The sequence below is a fragment of the Podarcis vaucheri genome, assembly GCF_965113315.1.
Source record: "Podarcis vaucheri genome assembly, chromosome: 12".
NCBI lineage: Eukaryota > Metazoa > Chordata > Lepidosauria > Squamata > Lacertidae > Podarcis > Podarcis vaucheri.
The window spans coordinates 2,052,844-2,058,843 of record NC_138750.1 but is presented as its reverse complement, the minus strand read 5'-3'; the positions used below and the strand labels follow the sequence as shown (position 1 = coordinate 2,058,843).

Sequence of the window (6,000 nt, the reverse complement as noted above, 5' to 3'; positions counted from 1 at the left end):
CACTACTGGTTTGGGTGGGAGGGGGTCTGTGGGTTGCAAGATCGCTGGGGACTGCTTCACTGATTCGTCTGGCTGGGCCCCAGTGCCTCTGCCTCCAGCCAGACATCGTCGTTTCCCTGCTGGGGTTCGCTGTGCTGCGTGGCCGCTATCACCGTTGCGGAGGCTGCAGTGTGCTTGGAGTTCCTCTGGGGACACTCTCTCGCCAAGTGTTGAGGGCTGTCGCAGATGTAACACTTCCGGTTCCCTCTAGGAGGCTTAGTCTTGACTGCTCCCGGTGCTGGGGCTCTGGTAGCTGACTGAGCCCTGGCGCCTCCCACCTCCATAGGTTCCACTCCCCCTCCTGGCGGAGGTGTGGATTGCGCACGCGCTGCTTCCCTGGGAACGAAAGAGAAACTTCTCGCTGCTTCGCGCCCTCCACGTCCTTCGTCTCTGCACCATGGACGTTCTTCCAGCCTCACCCCCACAGTCAGCGCCCTTTGGACCACCTCCTGCGTGCTCCGGGGCCTCTCCCCCCTCGCAATTTCGTCCTTAACAGCACTGCTCAGACCCTCCCAGAACAGGTCTCTGACTGGAGGTGAATCCCGGTCCCATTCCAAGGCACTGACCAGCGCAAAAAAGCGGGCGTGATACTGCCGTACGCTCGCCCTCCCTTGTCTCAGTCCATGTATCTCCCATCGAGCAATGGTAGATAAAAAACACGCATCCATCGCTTTGATAAAGGCATCTGCACTCTGAAGCGCCGGATCTTTATCCCTCCACAAATTGCGCAGCCACGCTTTAGCATCCCCATGCAAATGGGACAGTATAAACCCCACTTTCTCTTCCTCATCTCTAAAGTCTTTTGCCAGCAGTTGCAGTGCGCACATTACGTCTGCTCGAAAATTGGGGTACTGTTGCAAATTCCCATCGAAGTGAGCCACAAGCCCTCCTGCTCTCCGTGCCAACCCAACCCCCTCCGGTCTGGGTCCCGGTTGCCCTTGCTTAACCAACGCTTCAAACCTGGCGTGGAGATCTCTGTAGGCGGCCGCAGCATCCTGCTCCCTTTTCTTGGATGCCAGTACCTCTGCGTTCAATTGGGTCACTGCCTGTTGCAGCGCTGAAATTTTTTCTGCTTCCGTCATCTCTGCCAACCTTTGTGAGCTTGCTCCCAAACACCAATTTCCTCCTCTCGCTGCTTCTGCCTCCGCTGCGAGGTTTCAGGTGTCCGAAGCTATGCTGAGACGGGTCTTACTGTCAGGGCTGCTACCCAGTCCCAGCTCACATAGGACCACGTTAGCCAGCGTTCACGTTAAAAGAGTCTTTATTGGGTTACAGGTTCCATTTCCAAACTGCAATGTGCAGCCCCACGTCTTCTATGTCAGACCGGCGAAGACCCGTCTGAGTCTCCGCCTCTAGCACACCAGCTTAATACCCTAGCCTTGCTCCACCTCCTGCGCCTTTCCCTCCGTCTCTGGGTCCTTCTGCCCCCCGTGGTCTCTTCTTTCCTACTCTCTTCTGACGTGGACCCCCCTGACCCTTCCGCCTCCTTGCGGCGGGCTTTGGGACCTGGCTCACTCTCCGGGCTGCTTACTGCGCCAGCTTCCGCTGCATTTGAACTTGGCGCGCGCGCCCAACTCCCTACCTTTCTCTTGATCGTTTCGTCGCTCCCGGAGGTGGGCGTGACTACTCCTGACTCATGCCCTCCCTCCTGCTGAAAGCCTCCGGAACCCGATGTCTGGTCCCCTTTCTCCCCGCTGCTCCCGGCTGGGCACGTGGGTCCCGATCTCCAACTGCTGCTCTCTGATCCCTCTCTGGACCCTTCTTCCTGGGGTGTCCCCCTGCTTTCCCCCCTTGCTCTGACCGCTGGCGCTCCCTTCTGGGAATCCTCGGACTCACTGGACAGGCTCGGTGATCTCGGGTCGTCATCCCCACTCATCCTTCCTTCGTATTCCTCCCTCTCGCTCTCTGTCTCCTCCCTTCTCTGTGTCTCTGCTCCTGAACCCCTGACAATAGGTGTTTTAGTTAATCTCAATAGAAAGAGGACAAATAAGCTTGGATTGCTCTTTCGGTGTTCATTCTTCCACAAGCTGCAAAGCGAAGTGTCATAAGCATAAACAACCCAAAACAGGTTGTTTTGGTTTCCATCTACATAGAAAGAAAAATCTTGGATTTCGCTTATTTCAAAATCGTGTTCTTTGGAGTTAATGCACATTTACCCAGAAATCGCAGTGTATGTAATGAGACCAAAATAACAAAACGAAATAGAAAGAAGACGAATAAGCTTCGATTGAGCTTATTTCAATTCATAGAATCATAGAATCATAGTTGGAATTAGCGTGGTGTTTTTTGGGTGTGCACCAGGATTACCTAACCAAAGCAAAAAGGTCTTTTGTCTTCCATCTGCATAAAAGAATAATATTGGATTTCGCTTATGAAAAAGTAGTGTTCTTTGGTGTTAATGCACATTTACCCAAAAACCACAAAGTGAATGTAATGCGACCAAAATAAAGAAACACCATATTTCCGCTTCCACATGCGTAGAAAGAAGACGAGTAAGCTTCGAGAGGGCTTATTTGAATTTGTATGGTGTTTTTTGGGTGTATACCAGAATCACCCCCAAACAAAGCAATAAGGTATTTTGCGTTCCATCTACGTAGGAAGGAGATTAAAATGCTCTGATTGGAATTATTTCAAATAGGTGTTTTTGGGTTTAGAATGCACATTCAACCAAATAGCGCAGAGCGAAATGTTTGTTATCAGCCCAAATCAAGCATAGACGTTTTAGTTAATCTCAATAGAAAGAGGACGAAAAAGCTTGGATTGCTCTTTAGGTGTTCATTCACCCACAAATTCCAAAGCCTAAAGAAAGCAAAACAGGTTGTTTTGGGTTCCATCTACATAGAAAGAAGAATCTTGGATTTCGCTTATTTCAAAGTCCTGTTCTAGGGAGTTAATGCACATTTACCCAGAAATCGAAAAGTGTATGTAATGAGAACAAAATAACAAAACGCCATGTTTCCGATTCCATATCCGTAGAAAGAAGACGAATGGTTCGATTGGGATTATTTCAATTCATAGAATCACAGAATCATAAGGTTGGAATTAGGGTGGTGTTTTTTGGGTTTGCACCAGAATCACACTACCAAAGCAGGTCTTCTGGAGTCCATCTACATAGGAAGAAGATGAAAACGCTCTGATTGGGCTTATTTCAAATAAGTGTTTTTGGGGTTAGAATGCACATTCAACCAAAAATCGCAGAGTGAAATGTATGTTATCAGCCCAAATCAAGCATGGGTGTTTTGGTTCATCTCAATTGAAAGAGGGAGAATAAGCTTGGATTGCACTCGCTTTTCATTCACCCACAAATAGAAAATCGAAGTATCATAAGCATAATCAACGCAAGACAGGTTGTTTTGGGTTCCGTCTACATAGAAAGAAGAATCTTGGATATCGCTTATTAAAAAGTCGTGTTCTTTGGTGTTAATGCACATTTACCGAAAAATCGCAAAGTGAATGTAATGCGACCAAAATAAAGAAACACCATAAAGAAACTCTTCCATATGCTTCTTCCAGAAGACGAATAAGCTTCGAGAGGGCTTATTTGAATTTGCATGGTGTTTTTTGTGTTTGCACTAGAATCACACAACCAAAGCAAAAAGAATGCATTCAACCAAAAATCGCAGTGAAATGTTTGGTATCAGACAAAATCAACCATAGGTGTTTAAGTTAATCTCAATTGAAAGAGGACGAATAAGCTTGGATTGCATTTCGGTATTCATTTACCCACAAACTGCAAATCGAAGTGTCATAAGCATAAACAGAGCAAAACAGGTTGTTTTGGATACCATATACATAGAAGGAAGAATCTTGGATTGCGCTTATTTCAAAGTCGTGTTCTTTGGTCCTAATGTACATTGACCCACAAATCGCCAAGTGAGTGTAATGAGCCTAAAATGACAAAACACCATATTTCCGCTTCCATATGCGGAGAAAGAAGACGCATAAGCTTCGAGGCTTATTTCAGTTCACAGGGTGTTTTTTGGGTTTGCACTAGAACACACAACCAAAGCAAAAAGAATGCACATTCAACCAAAAATCGCAGAGTGAAATGTTTTTTATCAGCCAAAATCAACCATAGGTGTTTAAGCTCATTTTTGCTTTGGTCGTGTGATTCTGGTGCACACCCAAAAAACACCACGCTAATTCCACCTATGATTCTATGATTCTATGAATTGAAATAAGCTCAATCGAAGCTTATTCGTCGTCTTTCTACTCATATGGACGCGGAAATATGGCGTTTTGATATTTTGGTCTCATTACATACACTGTGCGATTTCTGGGTAAAAGTGCATTAATACCAAAGAACACGACTTTGAAAAAAGCGAAATCCAAGATTCTTCTTTCTATGTAGATGGAAGCCAAAAGACCTTTCTGCTTTGGTTGTGTGATTCTGGTGCAAACCCAAAAAACACCACGCTAATTCCAACTATATCATTCTATGATGCTATGAATTGAAATAAGCTCAATCGAAGCTTATTCGTCTTCTTTCTACTCATATGGAAGCGGAAATATGTCGTTTTGTTATTTTGGTCTCATTACATACACTGCGATTTCTGGGTAAATGAGCAATAACTCCAAAGAACACGACTTTTTAATAAGCGAAATCCAAGATTCTTCTTTCTATGTAGACGGAACCCAAAACAACCTGTCTTGCGTTTATGCTTATGATACTTCGATTTTCTATTTGTGGGTGAATGAAAACCGAGTGCAATCCAAGCTTATTCTCCCTCTTTCAATTGAGATGAACCAAAACACCCATGCTTGATTTGGGCTGATAACATACATTTCGCTCTGCGATTTTTGGTTGAATGCGCATTCTAACCCCAAAAACACTTATTTGAAATAAGCCCAATCAGAGCGTTTTCATCTTCTTCCTATGTAGATGGAAGCCAAAAGACCTTTTTGCTTTTTTTTTTTTAGAAAAGAAGCACTGCATATATACACACACATATACATATATCCGTTTTATTTTTATATATTTACAAACGGACACCTATATCTAGGTATGTATATTCTTGTATATAAACTTCCGCGGCCCCCCCGCCCCATCCCTCCGCCAAGGGGCACGAGAGGAAGGCCACTGGGGGAGAAAGGCAGGTGAGGGCGGGGCGGGGGGCGGGGCTGCCCCCTGGGGAGAGCGGGGTCGAGAGAGAGTGGGCGGGAGAAAGAGAGAGGGCCAGCCTGGCTCAGCACGTCTCTGCTGGCCCAACGTCGCAGCGCCTCTTCCGCCCGTTTCCCTCCCTTTCCTGTCCTCTTGCCTCTCCTCCGGTGGCACCTCCTTCCGGTACCCCTGCCCTCGCCCAAGATGGCGGCAGCACAGGCTCTTCCGCCCGTTTCCCTCCCCTTCCTGTCCTCTTGCCTCTCCTCCGGTGGCATCTCCTTCCGGTACCCCTGCTCTCGCCCAACATGGCGGTAGCACAGCCTCTTCTGCCCTTCCGAGCTAGGAGTGCAGAAAAAGGTGAAACTGCCAGGAGAAGGAGAGGAGGAGTGTGTGAGTGAGTGAGTGAGAGAGACAGGGAGCATCCAAGGGTCATCTAGTCCAACCCTCTGCAAAGAAGCTCAGAGCTACAATTCCCAGGTCTTCTTTGGGAATTCTATGGGAAGTAAGAGTTTCTACATTCATGAGCATTCACTTAGAGTGCGCTCATGTTTTTACCTTTTATTGAAAGCGGCCACAAGTGACTTGGGTGGAGTATAAATAATAAAATTATATTGCTCCTGCTGCTGTTCTTCTCTTAGCCTAACTCACATCCAACCCAATACCAAACCTTAACCCGAATGCTCACCCTAACTCAAACCTAATCCTCACTCTAACCCTAAACTTAACCCAAACCTAAGCCTCAGTCTAAACCTAAGCCTAATTTAACCCTAACCCTAAGTAATAAAATTATATTTCTACTTCTGCTGTTCTTCTCTTACCGTAACTCAACCCCAACTTTAACTCCTAATCCTAATCCAACT

At 46.5% G+C, this 6,000-nt stretch overlaps 1 long non-coding RNA gene across 2 annotated transcripts in view; it reads left to right on the top strand.

Moving 5' to 3' along the window:
• Positions 1-5,375: 5,375 nt before the first annotated feature.
• The window catches only part of LOC309515247, a 284,278-nt gene continuing 283,653 nt past the window's right edge, over positions 5,376-6,000 (top strand). For both annotated transcript variants that reach the window (XR_014212355.1, XR_014212356.1), the window contains exon 1: positions 5,376-5,497. This is a non-coding gene — a long non-coding RNA (uncharacterized lncRNA). The remainder of the gene's footprint in view (positions 5,498-6,000) is intronic.